Here is a 20,988-nt window from a genome sequence, read left to right as displayed (position 1 = left end):
GCAGAAGGTGAAAGGGAAGCAAGGAGAGAGACAGAGAGCAAAGGGGGAAGTGCTACACACTTTCAAACAACCAGGTCTCATGAGAACTCACTCACTATCATGAGAACAGCAAGGGGAAAGTCTGCCCCTGTGATTAAATAACCTCCCACCAGGCTGGTCTCTCCTCCAACACATGGGCTTACAATTCGACATGAGTTTTGGGTGCGAACACAGAACCAAACCATATCAGAGCTGTACCCACCCTTACTGATAATTTATCACCCTCAGGATTGGAGAGAAAAGCAATGTTAAGTTGCACTGAAGCAAAAGAAGGCTATTGGGTTCAATTTTTTTTCATAGAATCAATTTAATATTTTTATTACCTCTAGGAGTTTTTTTTAAAAAAACTATGGAACTGTTTGTTTTCTAAAACAAAACTCAAGCATTTCTTTGAAAAGGAAAAAAAATTGCATCTATTAATCAATTAGCACTCAATCTACTATGTGCAAAAAACCGTGTCAAAGGCTTTTGGAATATGCAATCCTATAAATCTGAATTTTGCCTTTGGTCAGTCAGGTTTGGGTAGGAAGTGGCACTTGATAGTTGGTTAATTGAGCTAAGCTGAAAATAGAGCACAACATACATAAGAATGTGTATTTTGATTAACCTTATCAACAGTCTGTCCTTCTGAATACAGGCAACATGTAAGTGAAAATACGATTGCTGAGGTAGGGTGTTGGGGCAGGAATAAACCTAAATTCTAAAAGTTTCAGCCAAACGTCAGGTTTTCTGCATACCTGTGCCTTTTTCTGTTATCACAAATCAGGTGTGTGTGGAAACCTTATGTTGGCCAAAGATGTACAAATGAATCATGGTCTTAAGGGTGGAAGACACTGGAAAGAGAGGTTTTACTATCTGATGTACTCCTTGGAGACAGTGTCAATAGCCCTCTACTCATTTTTATAAAGTCAGCCATGCCTGTACTTAATAATGGGTTGTCTATAAATGTTAATTTCTAAATTGCTACTCTGAAACTTGCAACACATTTTGCTATGAAAATGGTGCTGTAGGTCAGAGCTTCTCAGACTTTACCATGCTCAGAAATCTCCTGGAAATCTTGGTAAAACATACAGACCCAAGTCCAGAGACCCTGACTCAGTGTATTGGTAGTGCAACCCAAGGAAACCGCATTTTAACAAGCTCCTGCTGCTGCTGGTGCTGTCCACAGACCACAATTTGAGTAGCACTGCTCTATACAATGGCCGAATTCCTACATCAGCTCACCTAAGTCTATTTAAGTCATCATATACTACTATATCATATTAGTAGAATCTAAATCTGCACTAGAACTACAATAGAAAATTCCAGGAACATATATCCTTTCCAACTGCAGTCTCAGTTATAATCCCCAATGAAAACACCCACTCCTACACCATCACATGAAGCATCTCCTCCACTTCACAAGACTTCAGTCAACTATCAAGAGAGGCAACAAAGACCCTGAGAGTGAAGGCTACTGGGCCCGAGTAGGAAAAAAAGATTTTGGCAATGGGAGAAGTTTAAGAAATATGTACTGTGTGGAGGAGGTATCAGCAGCTGCCTTATTGAAGGATTAGGTAGGAGAGGAAAGACTCTGGGATTAGGGCTTCTTTTGGTGACTACAGGTTCCATGGGACTCTAACAGTGAGAGAATGTGGTCACCAATCACAACGAACCCCCAGACAAGTGAAGTGGACCTAAAAGGAAGGAGAAATACAGGATTTCAGGATATTGCCTTTCCAGAGTGCCCCTCCTCCGTTTCTTGTCAACTCAGCATATCATCTTTTCCTACCATAGTTAAATATATAACCTAAATCCTGCCTAAAGAGGAAAGGGGATTGACATTTATTTAACATCTACTAAACATCACGCACTGTGTTAAGCACATTGCATGCATCATCACATTCACATTTTGTCTATGTTTTACAGATGAAAACCTACTGTGGAAACAGCAAGAGCACAGTTTCCACCCTGACCCGGATGAGTGACTTTAAATGAAGTGTTTAATCTCTCCAAGCACAGTGTCTTCATTTGTAAGTGAGGGCAACTATTCATACTTTGTAGGCTTGTACTAAGGATTAAAATATACAGGTCAAACCCTTAGCTCAGTGCCCGGCCCATAGCTGATGTTCAATAAATGGTAGCTACATCATTACAATTACCATAGTTTTTATTTCAAAAATTGCCAGAGAAGCTTGCAAAAGCTCAAATACTTCGTAAGCAACAGAGTCAAAATTCAAATCTAGGTGCTTTTTTCCAAACTTCAATGCCTCCATCCTAACCTTGCTACTCAAAGTCTTATCTAATTTCCAGTAGTACTTTTATATCACCAAAGAGCTTCCTAGAAATGGAGAATCTCAGACTCCAGACTCACTGAATTAGAATCTGCATTTCAGCAAAATCGACTAAATCAGAATCTGCATTGCAATAACATCCCCAGGTAGTTTGTTTGCACATTAAAATTCAAGAAGCACAACTCTATAGTACTTGTTTTTTTAATTTACTTTTTTGGTAGTGTTATACTTGGTTAAATTGAGAGTGAAAATTAGCCACATGTCCAGTATATCCAGAACGTAAGTCCAAGCAGGAAGGGGACTTTTATTTGTTTGCTTATAGCTGGATCTCCACTCCCTGGAAAAGTACCTGACATATTGCGGAAGTTCAGTAAATATCTGTTGAATACATAAATCTAAGGCAAACACGGAAGATATATTTTAGAAATATTTGTAACACTGAAACTTAAGGAAGCACTGTTTTATAAATATAATTCCTTATCAATCAAGGTCCAGATAAGATGGTGCTCCTCATTTTGTTTACTCCAAATACTAGGGGAGAGAAGGAAAGATCTGGCCATTCTCGCTGCCCTTGTGCAAATTAATGTCATAGACTCAAGAGCCTACAATTGTCAGCACACTCCTATGTCCCTGACACCCTTTTCAGAACGCTTGGGCCCTGTTACCAACATTCAACTTGTCTACTGATGAAGTTCTTAAAGCTTGCACATCACAATCACTTTTCAATGAAAATATTAGTCATGAAAATGCCCAAATTTAAATAATACAATTAATTTATCTCCAAAATTCACTGAAGGAATCTCTGACTCAAAAGTTGAAATTTCATTATAAATGGGCCAAAACGTTTTTATAAGTTCCTTTTCATTGAGCCACTATAGCACTTAACCTAACAAAACGTCACTTTGTGAACTTTGTTATAGTTATTTGCATACATTTGAAACATCTACCACTAAACTAAACTTACCCTTTGTGTAATTCTCGGGTAAATTTCCTTTTAAAAAATTGTTGTGGTGTGATATTTGAAATATTCAAAAGAATATAGGGAGCATATTTAAGTTGTAAAATATAAATTGAACATCCTAAATGCACACCCAACTTGAGAAGAAAAGATTACCAATTCTATAGCATCTATCTATGTGCTTGTAGTTGGCTGGAAAAGAAAAATGCTACCCCCTCAAATATATATTCACCTTGTAATCTTCAGAATTTGCATATTTGAGTATAATACTGCTCAAGAATAATCTGCGTATTTGAGTGTGTATGTGTTCACAGTTATATATATATGTGTTTACTTATACAAATACAAAGTTCTTTATGACTTTTGGTTAAAGAACACAGTAATGTAGTAAAATTAATACTAGGCAGGAAATCAATTCTAACCTTAGTTCTGCCACAAACCTTCAGTCAATCTTAATTTCTTAAAAGTGTAGGCTTCCTTTAAATAAAGCAACATGCATACATAATCTCTAAGGACCCCAGGAGCTCTAAAATTCCACAATTCTATGAGGAAATTTCATGAAGCAACTGAAGAGACACAGGCAAAGAGGGGAATAAGTGAAAATTTAATATAATTATCAACTGAATTCATTGCTTTTGAAGTGTGCTTATGACACTTATGGAAATGTAAAACTATTGAAAGTTTTATATAATCTATTAATGATTTATTGTCATGAATTCTGCCTTAGGCATCATATTTAGAAAGCCCTTCCTCATTCTGATATATAAATATGTACCTACATTTTCTTCAGGTTTTGATATTGTTCTGTTTGATATTTAAATCCTTAATTTACTTGGAATTTCTTTGGTATTTCAAATGGAGTATTTAGCTTAATTTTGTTCCAAATATTTAGTCAGTTTTCTAATGTTATCCAAAAAATAATTCATCCTTTACCCATAAATCTTTCATTTAAAAAAATTTTTTTAAGAGACAGGATCTTGACGCATCTATATAGCTGAGTATCTGGAGGTTCCTAGAGACTGGGGCACAAGGAAGGGCTTGGAAGCTCTGTACCCCTTCTCCCTGCATACCTCTTTATCTTCATGTGATGTGCCAGGCATGGGACACAGTGATTGAGAAGTCGACATAGAGATTATATTCAAATAAGGGAGAGAGACCATGAGTAAGTAAACTGATGATGTCTGACATGAAAAGCCTATGAATAGCTGACCAGAACTCTTTCTGGTCAGCTGGTCAGGGGCCAAAAGGAAAAGAAAAAGGCTTTCTCATCCACCATGCAGGCCCATGTGGATATGGTAGTGCAAAAAGAGAAATAAGGGGCTGGAGTCCCTTGGCAAAGCAGATAAATACCTACACACTAGCTTCTCAAAATGGAAGCCAGATTGTGACGGTGCCTTTCTGAATGTGGAAAAGCAGGGCTTCCAAGCAAGCTGGCACAAGGTTGAGGGAGATGCAGAAACAACCAGTCTGCCTGATGTATCTAGAAAACAGCACCCCTGACCCAGCAACCTCAGAAGTGGTGGAGCAAGCTGGAAAGCTCACAGAAAATGTAGATCCAGAAAAGAATATATAATTGTATCAATAAACAGCAATGCGTTTGAAAATGTGCAATGCCTCAACAGGCAGTTGAGCACTTAGGAAAAGCTTCAGGACTGCTAGTATAGGGATGCAGGATTAATGAGGGAGCACTCTCTATTCAGAAAGAAAAATATTTTTAAGGAAATGGAGAATTATTCAACTGGTTATAAGAAAAGAGTCGCTCAAGTCTTATTTCACTTACACAGTAATGACTATGCAGCTGGGACAGTGGTGGCAGGAGAGCTCCGGCATAGCAGGAGTCCATGGAGGTGATGGCTGAGCTGCACTAGGACAGCTTCCAGAAGGGTTTGCCCAGCAAGACCCAGCTGCATTTCAGAGGTCTACACTCTCCACTTTTCAAGCACATTGGCAATGATTATGCTAGCCCCAGCCTGAGTTTAGGGGTTCCAGGATGGGACATCAATAAATTACCAGGGATAGTTTGCACAGCCACATGAATGTACTTAATGACACATTAAGTGCACACTTAAAAGTGGTTAAAATGATTTATTTTATGTTATGTGTATTTTATCATAGTAAAAAAATTAAGAAGAAGGAAGGAGAGGAGTTGGAGAGAAGAAGAGAAGGAGGAAAAGGAAGAGTTAGAAGAAAAAAGAGGAGAAACAGAAGGAGAAGAGGAGGAGGAAAAAGGTAAAAATAGCAACACCAGTCATGGCTGGTGGCATCACCTCCATGGCTGCTGTTAAGGAAGACAAATATTCAGGACTATGCTAGTATTTTGCTTTGCAAATAAATAAATGATACATAGATAACAGAAAAAGTATGGCATGGCATTTCAGGGACTTAGAATTTGTTTAAGACTATTCCATACTTCATTGTAGCCACAGTTTGAATGCTAATAAAGACTCTAATTTTTAGTTATCAATTCCCCAAATTAAAAAAAAAAAAAAAAAAAGCCAGAGACAGGACTTCACTCTATTACCTATCCTGTAATGCAGTGGCACCATCATAGCTCACTGTAGCCTCCAACTCCTGGGTTTAAGCAATCCTCCCACTTTAGCCTCTTGAATAGCTGAGGCTACAGGCATGCACGACCATGCCATGCACCACCACTCCATGCCTAGCTAATTTTCTTTCTTTCTTTTTTTTTTTTTTTTTGGTAGAAATGGAGGTCTTGCTATATTGCCCAGGCTAATCTTGAACTTGTGGACTGAAGCAATTCTCCCATTTTGGCCTCCCAAAGTGCTGGGACTACAGGCATGAGCCACCACACCCGGCCTACCCACAAATCTTAAACAAACCTTTATTGTGTTCTAAAGTCTTAGCATTAAAATGCATTTTTATGTTGGAAGATTTCATTATATTATTCTACCTTTGCACAGCTAGAATGAGCCCTACTTGGTGGATTATATTTGCTAATATTTTATTTAGCAATAATGTATCACAATTTATAAGTAGGCATGGTCTGTAGTTGTTTCTGACCTTTTAAATTTTTTAATATCGGGATTATTCTAGCCTGTCAGGTGCATTAGAAAATTTCATTTTTAAATCCTCTGTAATAGTTTAGATAGCATAAGAATTGTCTGTTCTTTGATGACTTGATAGAACTATAATCTATAACCCCGTTAAGCTTGATGAATTTTTCATGAAGAGATGTTTTATTGTCTTTTAAACTTCTCAATGATTTCTTCAGGTTTTTTATGACCTCTGGAGTTGATGTTGATCACTTATTATTTCCCAGTAAAGTTTTCCATTTCATCCAGAAGCATTTGTAAAGCTGATATGCATTAAGAATCTCTAAGAGCACAAAGTAGTGTTTTTAAACTTTTTTTGTCCAAGAACATGTTGCTGTTTAACTCATTCTTTTGTACAAATATTTCTCTAAGTTATACACTTTGAAAAATGCTAACACACTGTCTTAAAGCATTCCCTTAAATTTGTTTTCAAATTGTCCCTGCACAAAGAATTAAATTCCTTTTCCTAGTCTGAATCTTGTACATTACTTTTTCTGTTTATTTTATATAACTGTTAACATTTATCCAAAGAATTGCCTCTTGAACATATGTATTAATTCTTCTATTTTCCTATGTATTTTTTTCCTTTAAAAATATGAATTCTTAAGTTGTCTATAAAGACAGGTATTATACATAACCGGTCTGTGGAGAAAATATTTTGAGAGGAGGAGGAATTTTATTTTGCCCCCTTCCATTTTGTAGGAGGAACAGATTTATACCCTGTTTACACATGCAACTTATTGGATAATAACATGAACATAAATAATATTGACTTAGAGACCTCATTTGGACTAAGTTATAAATTGTATTTCTTATTATATAAGAAAGGGAACATAATTTCTACATTCCAAAACATGTACAGGTAGCCATTTGGACTATGAGACCTATAACAAAATCTCAAGTATCTACATAGTAGGGCAACTAGGCATTTGGTGCTTTATGGATTCAAGGTCTCAGTGAAGGGCTCTATGTTATATTATTTAGCCTTCATCTGCGGCTTCTCTAAGCATGCTATAACTTCTGTGAATTTCAGTTTCCACACCTGCAAAATGGAAATTATGCACCTACTGTGAAAAGTGTGGGTAACAATTAGAGTTAACAGATAACCTGTCTCAAGACCCTTTTCCCAGTAGTTGTGGCCTCTTAAAGCCCCTACAAAATTTGAAGAAGAAATCTTTGGGCCTTGCAAAATCCTAAGTGATTTCACTTTATCATAAGCCAAAGCATGTGAGTGTTTTAACTGATCTGAATCATAAAATAAATCATTACAAGGAGTTAACTGTCCTTGGATTAGAATAAACTACCTTTCATTGATTTCAAAGTGCATTTTTTTTTTTACTTTGTTTTGTATCTCTACTCAGAGTAATCCTTAAAATTGATGACGTCTTAAAAATATAACTGGCATCGTTTTTCTTGTCTAGGAGTATGTAATACAATGGTACATTTTACAAATGAGGACATCTTAGGGTAATAACATGCCATAATATCTTCCTCAGTCGTTTTCCAATTTACCACCCCCTTCCTAGGAAAATCCACATGCCTTAATAAATTGCTATGGTCATTAGCAAAGGGAGTAAGTTTTGATGTTTGTCTTGTCTGTGGGCCTTGTTTTCCTCTGACTCATAAGCTCTAGTATACTCCAGCCATTCAAAATACCAGGTTTGCATACATATGTGAACTTACAAAAGGTCCTCATCGCACACCATTGAAGAATCACATACCCTAAATTCGAGATTTTAAACCTTAGACAGCGATAGCCTAGGTTCCTACCAACAGGCTCACAAAATGCAAACCTCAGGGGATGGTACTCCAAACTAATTAACCAAAACAAGACTAGTTGTTATGGAAATACCAAGGAATTTAATCTCCTTAAGAAAACAATAAATTCCTGTTTCAGACCTAAAGGCACAGATTTTAAAATGTGTGTAGATTAGAGACTCAGCTCAGCTCCACTCTAAAGGATGCATTCTCTTTGTTTTTTTTTTAATTTTTTTATTATTATACTTTAAGTTCTAGGGTACATGTGCATAACATGCAGGTTTGTTACATATGTATACTTGTGCCATGTTGGTGTGCTGCACCCATCAACTGGTCAGCACTCATCAACTCATCATTTACATCAGGTATAACTCCCAGTGCAATCCCTCCCCCATCCCCCCCCCCCATAATAGGCCCCAGTGTGTGATATTCCCCTTCCTGAGTCCAAGTGATCTCATTGTTCAGTTCCCACCTATGAGTGAGAACATGCGGTGTTTGGTTTTCTGTTCTTGTGATAGTTTGCTGAGAATGATGGTTTCCAGCTGCATCCATGTCCCTACAAAGGACACAAACTCATCCTTTTTTATGGCTGCATAGTATTCCATGGTGTATATGTGCCACATTTTCTTAATCCAGTCTGTCACTGATGGACATTTGGGTTGATTCCAAGTCTTTGCTATTGTGAATAGTGCCACAATAAACATACGTGTGCATGTGTCTTTATAGCAGCATGATTTATAATCCTTTGGGTATATACCCAGTAATGGGATGGCTGGGTCATATGGTACTTCTAGCTCTAGATCTTTGAGGAATCGCCATACTGTTTTCCATAATGGTTGAACTAGTTTACAATCCCACCAACAGTGTAAAAGTGTTCCTATTTTTCCACATCTTCCCCAGCACCTGTTGTTTCCTGACTTTTTAATGATTGCCATTCTAACTGGTGTGAGATGGTATCCCATTGTGGTTTTGATTTGCATTTCTCTGATGGCCAGTGATGACGAGCATTTTTTCGTGTGTCTGTTGGCTGTATGCACGCCTTCTTTTGAGAAATGTCTGTTCATATCCTTTGCCCACTTTTTGATGGGGTTGTTTGTTCTTTACTTGTAAATTTGTTTGAGTTCTTTGTAGGTTCTGGATATTAGCCCTTTGTCAGATGAGTAGATTGCATTCTCTATAACAACTCCCTAACACCTAGAACACAAGCAGCTGGGTAAATATCCTGGCCATGTGGTATGGGCAGCATGAGTCAGTTAGAGGGCAAGGTTCTTTCTCTTGCTTCGCCCAAATACCTTGGGGGTGTTAGACACCTTGATGGAAGTAGGAGATGAAATGTTTCATGGAAAAACACCTACCCCTTCTGCATGATAAGGCCAGGAGAGGGAGTGAAAGAGAAGATGGGCCCCACCCTTCTGCAGGGCCCTAAAGCCACTACCAAGACCAGAGAAGGGAAAGCCCCTTTGCCCTTTTATTTTGTGTTCTAGGGTTGGAGAAATAATTTTTTTTAAGACCCTAAAATCATAAATACTACTATACAAGTATGCGTGTAAACAGAGATGGATTTCTGTTCAACTAATTAAATCATAAATGAAAAGAGAAATGGCTAGGTGTGGTGGCTTACGCATGTAATCCCGGCACTTTGGGAGGCTGAGGTTGGTGGATCACTTGAGGTTAGGAGTTTGAGACCGGCGAAACCCCGTCTCTACCAAACACAGAAAAATAAGCCGGGTATGGTGGCACACACCTGTAGTCCCACCTACTCAGGAGGCTGAGGCAGGAAAGTCGCTTGAGTCTGGGAGGTGGAGGTTACAGTGAGCCAAGATTGCACCACTGCACTCCAGTGGCTCTGGGCCACAGAGCGAAACTACATTAAAAAAAAAAAAAAGGAAAAAGAAAAGAGAAATGACAGATTGACAGAAATAGACTAGCAAACTGAGTGGGAAATGAATACTCAGCACTGTTGATGGAAGTGCAAAGCCTATTTCTGGAATAATCTGGAAATATATAGTAAAACTGAGCAACTATATGACCTATGACCAAAAAATTCTCATTCCTAGATGTATGGCATGCACACTATTCCATCGTGGAGCATATAAATGCTGACATTTTTAATGGTGCAGAATTGAAGCAAATGAAATTATCGGTCATTGGGGAATAGGATAGTTTAAAGGAGGAGGTTTTACAGTAAGAGGTAACAAACAACATATGCTTAATGCAACATGTTGGATTCTCACAAGTCGAACCTGCTTTATAGATGTGTGAAATATGCAACTCCAGAGGGTTAGAAGGTGTGGTTAGAAGGCCCTCACACTTAGCCACTTTGCTGTCACCATCTTTAAATTATTATTAATAAGAAGTCCTATATTTACAATTTTGCACTGGGCCCCACAAATTATGCAGCCAATCCAGTTCACAGGCATAGTGTACAGTAAGAAAAGTAGGAAACAATGAGGTTTATAACAAAATAATATATGAAAATCTCATATATGCTATATACTTTACAATAATATGGTCATTCTTTAGGATAAACTGGAGGTTGAATGAAAGTGGGATCAGGGACAAAGGTCAAAATAAATTAAATAAAATAAGAGTAAACAAAGCAATAAAGGGCCCTTATATGGATGAATAATCCATTCAGTGTAAAAGTGCCCCAAAGTACAATGATTTGGATTTCCTGTGGGTAGGAATGCATTGCAGAGAATGTTTGGCAAAATAGTTCAAGATCAACTATGTAATAGTTGAAAATTCCATCTTTTTTTCTTTTTTTCCCCCCAAGAATATCTGTGTTTTCTAGTATGGAAATGTCTGTATTTGCTAGCATAGACTAGATTCCAGCAGTCTGTATATTGCCAACACATGAACTATCTTTCCAGTTGTTACGTTTTATTTCAGAGACACAAATGGCATGCCAGTAGAATGTACTACACTGTAAGTGGAATTATACATTAAAAATATAGGAATATCAAACTTTTCTAATAAATCAAGTAAATCTGTAAATAATTTTAATTAAGTGAATCTGTAAATAATTTTAATTAAGTGGTTGAAACTATTATAGTAACGGAAGCAAAGCCAACTCCAACTATAATTTCCAATCAAACTGACTCTAATGGAATCTAATTAGCAACTGACAACAATCCAAAGAAACTTGAAGGTATTTAAACTAACCTCATGCCACTAAGTCCTGCCTGACTAAAATTCATGTTCTGATACAAGTGTGTTTGCAATTGTTTCCTATGCTCTGAGTGTACATAGACATGTCTGAACCAATGATGAACTTTCAGGAACTAATTCAGGAATACTCTTACCCTTCAAAGTCATATTTTACATGACTTTGAAGCATGTAAAATATTAGTTTTGAGATCATTTTAGGAATTTGGTTGTTGTAATTTACCCAAACTGGACTTGTAATTACCCTTGTAATTTTCCATAATATAAAGGCCCTCTACTGAAAATAGAACTGTATGCAGTTCTGAAATTCTAGATTATCTGATTTCAAACTTTCATGGAGTGCAGACACAAGACTGCTTACATGGCAAGAAAGAGAATGGTTTGAGAGTAGAAAAAAATAAAATAAAAGCCTGTTTTGTTTGTGTTTATTTGCCTTTAGCTAGCTAGAGATCTTGAAAGAATTGGATATACTATTTCCTGCCAATTCTAACGCCCAATTTACATACCAAGGTAAAAGAAATTTAGAAAAGCCAAAGCAATCATTGGGAATGTGGTAGCATTAGAAGTGTTGCAGCTGGATGAGGCAAGAGGATGTGGCATTTTATAGAGATGCTCATATGACTGGGGTCACTTCATCCACCCTTGGTGGAAATTATTTTCTAAGTAGAGAGTCTAAGTAGAGAGTCTATTATTTTCTAAGTAGAGAGTCTCAGATTCGGCTGAGAATCTTCCAGTTCATCTGACCCTTGAGGCATAGAACACGAGGATTGGCTTGGCAGGAGTAAGAATTTTAGTCTCAATCACACTCTTTTTCATCACTGGCTAAGAACTCACCTGACAAGGTTAACTTAGTAGCATCTGCCATATTTGAAACCATGATTAATCTGCTTCCAGTTGAGAAATTTCTAGTTGCAACATCTTCTGAGCTGTTTAGAACACAGCATGTTCCACTGACAGTTGCCTCTGGAAGAATCTGGAATGCACCTGAAGCTCCCAGGACTCGAAGACAGACCTCCAAAGACTTGGATCAGGTAATGGTTTTTCATCTATTTGCAGAGCCTGAATCATAGTATATTAGTGAGACACGGGAAACCTTCAGAGGGACAGAACTTTACATGTTGATGATGAATATTGGATTTTGATTCTATCAGGTTAAGCAAGACACAGCAAGAGTATAATGTGACAACTTCAGATGGAAAGTCTTCTAGGCATGTTATGACAAGTTTTCCCTTTCAGAAAGCTATAGCATTTAGAAAGCAGGCATCACCATATTTGAATCTCAGTGAGAGGAAGTATCACAAGCCTACACCTGGAAAAATCTAGCAATAGATACTTTTCATGAACCTCTCTTTTGAGTCTTGCATCTAGGGGGTTGGGAAATAATGTTTGGATAATGTTTTCAAAACCATTTATTATTTTTCAGAAAGCTCTTAATGTTCTCATTCCAATGGCCTTGAGTATGAATATTCTTTTTTATGATCACAGTCATCTGCAGGGGAATATGAAGCAAAGTGACTGTCAAGAGTGACACTACTGCTTATGAACTTAATCATTTGTGGAAGACACACCATTCTGTTTTTCTGCTGCTTTGTAATAAATAGCTTTACTGGGTTAGGAGTGAAAATGTGGTTCACATTAATATAGATGATATTTAAGAGTAACATGCTCCTGTCACCCTCTTAATTGCAGACCTGATTGGACGCTAGAAAGATGAAGAGGAGTCAATTGGATGGACTAATATCCCCTCTAGACATAGAGAGATTAAATCATTATTCTTTAATTCTATGTGTCAAAGCCAAACTGTTATTAGTTTTTGTTTGTTATCCTTTTTCTAGAAATAAGTTACCCTTTTTCTAGAAATAAGAAAGCAGGTTTTACCAGGCTTTCTTCATGTCTGAAAACAGAAACCAACTCAAAAATATAGCACCTTGGCACACTTAGCACTTCAGACTGTAAATATGAGAGTATGGAGCTGAATTTTGGAATAACAATGTGAAGTTAAAGTGCCATTTTACTCTAATATGACTTGATTTCATATTCCTTTGTTGGCCTATCCTGTCTCTCCTTTATTTTGTAAGGACATTGAGGGAAAAATTATTTCATTCACTGCTCTTCCTTTGTGGTTTATTTTATTTAATTGCTACCTTCAATTTGAAGCAACAATCGTTCAGAGCCTATTGTGCCAGGCAGGACAAGTGCTTTGTCCTTCATATTACAGAAGACATGTGAAATACAATGCTCTTTAAATATGTTTGTTATTCATTTTTTTTCTGCCTTGGCATTTTATTTCCCATTCGTCCTAAGACTCTTGTTCTTTTCTGCTTGCCTCTAGGCTTAGAGCACGGAGCTACTGGCATCTTAACCTATTTGAAAATTCCATCAAAGTTGCCTAGTCCTTTTTCCTGATTCAAATGTGCTAGGTGTTTAATTCTCAAATCTACAATTTTTAGGACTGGATATCCTGTTGTGTAAAGATTTCCTTTCATTCACTTGTTAATAGTCTCCTCACTCTTCCTGATTCATTGTCTTTCACCCTGTGGGTGGGGGAAAACAGGGAAGCAATTTAAATCTAGTTTCTGACAAACCTGACCACTAATAGTTGTGAGTTACTGTGTTTTGGTAAGAGGTTAAAAGTATTAGAGCTTTATGAAGGACGCTGAGGTAGGAGCAAGACAGATCCTAAATCTTTGTGAACACCCATTGGGTTTTTAGATTTAAAATGTTAGATAAAACGGAAAAATGTGGCCGATGACAAAACATTCAAATTGATAAACAACAGTCTTCTGGCAAACCCGGTCATTTGTATGGCTGCCAAGAATCTTTTAATAAACAAAAACTATGGGATACTGCTGAAATGATTATTACAAGATGTAAGTACTAAAACTTCTGAACTTTGCCCCTAAGAATACATCTAGGACATTTACTTAGAGGTCATTGAGTTTAAATTTATACCTAATTATTTATAAATGTCATAACCTTTGCTATTATTATAAGGATAATTCAAGCTAATAAATTCATCAAGGAAAATATATAACCTATAAGCAAATTAGTGGAAGAGGGAAAATGTTTATTCCCATTGATCAAATGTAAATATTTTCATTTTGGGGTAATTTTTGTAGTCTTTTGAAGACCCTTTTTTTTTTTTAATTTGTTTCAGAAGTTTAAAAGCAATAAAAATTTAAAAATATGTAACAGTTCCTTAAATATTATTTTTGCTTCTATAGCCCCAAAGTTTGCAAAACTCTGTAAGTGACTGCACATTTTTTAGTTGGCATATAAAATTTCTGTCATATTTTTAAATTGTTGCTAAGGATGCACTTTATAGCACATTGTAAATATTAATAGTTTAAAATTAAATTGTTACACAATTTTCAAAACACATCCAATAGAATAATGATTTGATGCCTAATATCAACCGTTTAAAAATTCCCTTATTTAATGAATTTGAAGTTTTACTTCTTTTGTTTTTCTCCTTCTATTCATATTCTCATTCCAGTCATTTCTACAGATGTTTTACATATTCTTACAAATATATTTTAATATAACATATTTGTGTTATTATTTCTTTTATTGATCAGTAGATTATTCTCTGCAACTAAAAGGCCCATATATATTAAAACTTAAATTGTTTTCATTTCCTGTGATCATAAGGTTGCATTTTTTAAAAAGTTTTTAATGATGTGTTGTTTTAATTTTTATTTGTATATAATTGTCCAAAGGATCATAACACATTAAAAGTTTAATGAAAAATGATTAAGCATCGGGAGTAAAACTGGATTGGCAATGCTTTTCTTAATGACATAAATATATCTTTTCCTTTCAATTTCTGCATCCATTGATGATTATTATTTATTGACAGAATGAAACAAAATTCATCAATTTTTTCATTTTTTGAATAGATGTGAGTAGTGCTGAGAAACCATGTTTACATAATGCCACAATTTTTTGAGCTCTTTATGAAGCTCTGTGTCACAAATCACATAGTGATGCATCAACAAAAATTATTTTTTTTTTTATTGTACTTTAAGTTCTGGGACACATATGCAGAACGTGCAGGTTTGTTACATAGGTATACATGTGCCATGGTGGTTTGCTGCACCCATCAACCCGTAATCTACATTAGATATTTCTCCTAATGCTATCCCTCTCCTTGTCCCCCAGCCCCCGACAGGCCCCGGTGTGTGATGTTCCCCTCCCTGTGTTCTCATTGTTCAACTCTCACCTATGACTGAGAACATGCAGTGTTTGGATTTTGGTTCCTGTGTTAGTCTGCTGAGAATTATGGTTTCCAGCCAAGACACAAAAATTATTTTTTATGATCTATCTACTAACCACTCAAGTGCATCCTTTTTCTACCTTTTTTTTCAAAGCAAGATATTGGAAACTGACTTGCAGAGGTTAAATGCCCTTGGAAAGGGATTGCTATTTTATTAAAGTCGTTCCTTTCCCAATACTAATGTCAATATTGTCAATTATTCCCTTGTTATGGAGTCTCAGTCTGGAACACTTCACATTGTAAGATTCAGGAAAGGAGAGGGTTGGGCTTTTCCTTTGCAAAGTTAGAAAAGGAGAATCTGCTTCAAACCAGAAATTCTCAGGCCAAATTAGTATTACAAAAGAGTATAGATGAGAGTCAAAGGTCTAGAATTTCATTCTTTTAAAACTACATATGTGCCTGTGTATTTCTTGAAAATTATTGTATACTTTATAGACTATTGGTATATACAATTCTTTTGCCCAACAACTTTCTCCTCAATTTAAAATCATGTTATGAGTATGTTTTCATGTTATTATATAGTCTTTAAAAATTATTTAATGGATTTATCTACAAGATTAAATTAATACATCATAGTTTATTTTAAAATCCTCTTGTAACTGAAAACATGTTTTTAATTTGTATTACAAATAACAAGAATTAAAGCAACCTTATACAGAAAGATCCCTCTCCTGAAGAAAAAGATCCTTCAGTTTCAAAAAACTGAATTTGGCTCTTTCAGTTTTTTGTTTAGCCTGCTTAAGATCATAATATTGATTCATTGTAAACATGGACCTTTTATTCTTTTGTCCAAATAATGATCTATTATATAATCATTTTCTTCCTCCCATACATTCTCCATTCCCACATTTCTTTTCCATATCTTTCTAAGCTCATTAATCAAGAAAAGATGAAATAAAAAATGTATGCCATAACTGATGACAGGCAAGATATGGTTTCATGTCTTTCACTAATATTATTCTTGGTTTCCTTCTATACATATACATACATATTATTTAGAAAATTATATATATATAGATGTATATATATGTGTATATATAGAGGGAAGCCAAATATAATATAGGATAAAAATTTTATATATATATACACTTTAGAAAATTCTATATGTATGTAAATTTTAATCCCATTTGTCACATCTTCCTTGGGCTGTGAGGATGTCACACATTTTGCTTACATTTTATTGTGCATGTTGACATCAGCTTTGTTTTGTGTCTTTTATTTGTTTACCAGGTAACCTACATATACAAGATATTTTCTATTTTCACTTTTCTGGGCCCTATCCTATTTTTTACTTTGTCACTCAAATTTGTTAAGACAAAATTGTTCCTCTCTTGTAATCTTCCAATGAGTTACACTGTTCCCAAACCTTCTAACCTCTATTAATACTTTGAAAATATTTTCATAAGGGGAGTAAGACTCAGTGAAAAGAAATTGAATAAAACAGATATTGTTCAAATTCTAAACTGACATTTACATTTGCTAGCGGTGGAAAAATAATGATTAAGCATATAGATGCTCAGTCCATGATATATAAATTATAGATTAAATAGGCAAAGTACTCTATACAGTCAAGAATGAAAATTATTAGTAGAATTAACAAGTAAACAGAAATTCTTGACTGCTCTTATTCTATTTGAGAAGTGTTGGTACAAAATATGCTGTTATTTTTCATAAGTCAATTGAAATAATTGTGCCATATTCAGTATAAACAAAACTACAGACACAAAAGATTTAAAAAGTTATAAATATGAAGCATTTGTATTTATAACATAAAGTATAATATGTGGTTCTTGAACCAACACATACAACTGAAATAATCACAGAAATAGAAGACATGTGATAACAATAGCTACCATTTACTAAGAGTCAAGCATTGTTAGATGTTTTATAGACATTATTTATCATCTTATTTATCACATCTTTATCATCTTAAGTCAACCCTACATGTAGGTGTTGTTATACATGTAGGTGTTGTTATATCACTATACAGATAAGAAAATTAAGTTTCGGAGACGTTTAATTGCCTAGCAATCACACAACTAATAATAAAACAGTGATAGCCAATAGTTAGGAAATGTCTACAATGTGTGGCTTCATTGGGAAGCTAGTGATGGAGTTGAGACACAGGAGCTGTGGCTCATAGCCAGTTTTGCTACCCACAGTTGAAGCTCTGATAGCTGCAATCTCATGGTGCCATATCTTCTGAAGGACAGAGTTAGAATTTTAACTCAGAATTCTCCACAAAGCTTTCAGGGATTCATCATTAGCTTTATTTTACCATTGATCAAACTGAAATTCATCTGTAGAAACTGACCTCTCTGCATTTTCTAAACTTAAGAGTTTTCCAAACTTAGAGCTTAGAGTTTTCTGTGGGGTCTTTGTACCTGAACACTCTGGCCAATTCTCACCTCCATTTACGAATATAGTGAAGAATTAGGGTGGGGACTGGTTAAGAATGCTCTCCAACCATTGCCATAAGTTGTTGTTAAGTGTTTGCTTGATGAGCCTGATAGTTCCTATTACGGGGCAATAAGAAAAATGGAATTAAGGTCTCTATTACTTCTGATATTCTTTTGTTGAGAAATTGCTATACTTGATTTCACCATCAAGGTATTTGTCAGTGCAAAATGCATTACTTATGAGAACTGCCTACATATAATCAACATGCATTTGATGTACAATATATGAACCCAATATAAAATCAAACATGCGTCAAGGCAACATTCTTTTGAAAGTCTCATATTTCCTACTGACTGCAGTAGCTAGAGGGGTTGGGGGCAGGGAGAGGACAAAAAGCAACTATTGGAGAAGTAAGATTTTTGAGCATGGGAAGAGGGTCTTGCAAGTAATGTACATTTTCCCAACCAAATTCCAACCAAATTTGAGTAAAACTAGCAGCTGTCTACACAGTCATGTAGAGCATCTGCCTGAAGAAACTTTTGAAGGAGAAATTTCCAATTTTTGCCCACTTATTTTAGCCTTTCCTTCATTATATAAAATTTTTTGGTATAGTAAAGAAAGAAAGAAATATTAAATCAGCATTTAATAACTCATGAACACAAAGAGAGGAACAACAGACCTTGGGGCCTACTTGAGAGTGGAGGGTGGGAGGAGGAAGAGGATCAGAAAAAATAACTATTTGGTACTAGGCTTTGTACCTGGGTGATGAAATAATCTGTGCAAAAACCTCCATGACACAAGTTTATGTATATAACAAACCTTCACATCTATCCCTGAATCCAAAATAAAAGTTTAAGAAAAGACTGCAGAAAAGTAGGTTAAATAAAGTTAAATAGAGTCTTGATTGCAGGACTATAGCAAACCTTAATTATAAACTAAGGCTCTCCAAATAAGTGATGTTTATAGCATTTATATAAGTCTATCTGCATACATGTGCCTGTATGTGTGTGTGTAGTCTGAATATCCAAGCAAGTTTTATGCACACACACACACACAGAGTCTATGAGTCTCCAAGGAAGTCATATATATAATATGTACACACACATATATAGTTTAACATATATTTACCCATGGCCTCTTTATACAAATAGCATTTTATGGGAGTCATGTTTTGTAAGACAGCAATGTGAAAAGTGGATTTAGAGTGATAAATCAATATAATCTATTATGGATTACATTTATAATAAAATATACAATAAATATAATCTATTGTGATTTAATCTGAGTACTTGCAACCAAGGGTCTCATCTTTACAAACTGAGAATCCCCTGGAATTTATCATGTCTGCTTTTTTCTTACTCTAAAATCCTTATATGCATTAGCATATCCTTAGTCTAATATCCTTATATTTCTTAGTCTAATATCCTTATATTTCTTAGTCTAATATCTTTATATTTCTTAGTCTAGTATGCTAATGCATATAAGGATATGTGAACCAGGATATAAGGATATATGATATTATATAGAATATAAGGATATATGAACCAGCAGAATGTCGATGTGGGACACATAAGAAGGCAATACTCATCAGGGAGCTGTCACAGAAACAGGTCAAATAAATTAAAAAACTCAGAGTATTATTAAGAGAGGTTCCTGAATCAAGCACCCTTACCCAACAATTATAGTTACTACTATAAGGCTTGGATAGGCAAAGCAGGTCAGAACACCCCTCATAAGAGGTGCTGGAAGACAGGCTGTTTAGATTCGACTTGACACTCCATCCTAAATGGAACACGTAGAGACTCCTCTTGCTGGGGTGTGTCATCCTTCTATATCCAGATCCATATAACACAGGGGAGCAAAACAAAGGCAGCTGATGGGCTGTATGTCATGGTTACAAAAGGCAATCTGTCATGGCTAGTATATCCTTGTGCCATCCCTTGGGGCTGGATCCCAGCTCTTTCTATAAGGAGCACATTGTGCTAGCTCACAGCCCTCTTCCCCTGCAACATGAGAACACCCACAGGTTTAGCCATTTTGGAAGAGAGCTGGATCTGCTCCAGCACAAGGGCCCCAGGTTTTTTTTTAACCAGTGATTGTGATTCAGAGGCCTCAAAATCCCAACCACTCAGCAGAAATGAGAGCATGTAAACTGTCAAAGCCTTGAGAGAGAAGACCAAATTTTACACATTTCGCTACTACTTTGCCATAAAATATAATCCCAAGGTAAGGACCTGATCAACATTCAAAGCTTACTCTCGGTGAGGAATGATGAAGTGGAATAAAATCAAACCAGTGAAGCAATATGTAATATAAAATAGTGAGTCAATTTGGCGTAGTCATTAAAATTAAATAACATGGCCAGGTGCGGTGGCCCACTCCTGTAATCCCAGCACTTTGGGAAGCCGAGGCGAGTGGAACACCAGGAGTAAGGAGTGCAAGACCAGCCTGACCACAATGGTGAAACCCCGTCTCTACTAAAAATACAAAAAATTAGGTGTGGCGGCTTGCGCCTGTAACCCCAGCTATTCCAGAGACTGGGGCAGGAGAATCCCTTGAACCCAGGAGGTGGATGTTGCAATGAGTCAAGGTCGCGCCATTATACTCCAGTCTGGGCAACAAGAGTGAAACTCAGTCTCAGGGGAAAAAAAAAAAAATTAAATAATGTATTCATTTCCTCCTTCATCCATCCATTTTATTGGCATTTATAAAAACCTCCATGCCAGGTCTCAGAGAAACAGAAATGAAAATGAGAAAGTTTCTCTTTTGAAAGAATCCAACCAGTCTGGCTGTTTTTTAAACTTTAGAATGTGTATGAACCACTCGTAATGATGGTTTAAAATGCAGATTCCCGGGCCACGCACTCCACAATAGATTCTTCTTCAGCTGGGCAGTGGTGAGGTCTAAGAGTTTTCAGTGGGAGGTCTAAGAGTCTTCAGTGTTTTTCATGGTGATTATGACGCCTGTGGTCTATGGGCCATACTTAGAAAAACACTAATTAGACACATAGAAGCCAGAGGACCCCCATAAAACCAGCCTGAATGGACTGAGTGGTTAAGAGCA

Source organism: Papio anubis, chromosome 11 (assembly GCF_008728515.1).
Source record: "Papio anubis isolate 15944 chromosome 11, Panubis1.0, whole genome shotgun sequence".
Lineage (NCBI taxonomy): Eukaryota > Metazoa > Chordata > Mammalia > Primates > Cercopithecidae > Papio > Papio anubis.
The sequence above is the reverse complement of the archived record's forward strand: the minus strand, read 5'-3'. Positions refer to the sequence as shown.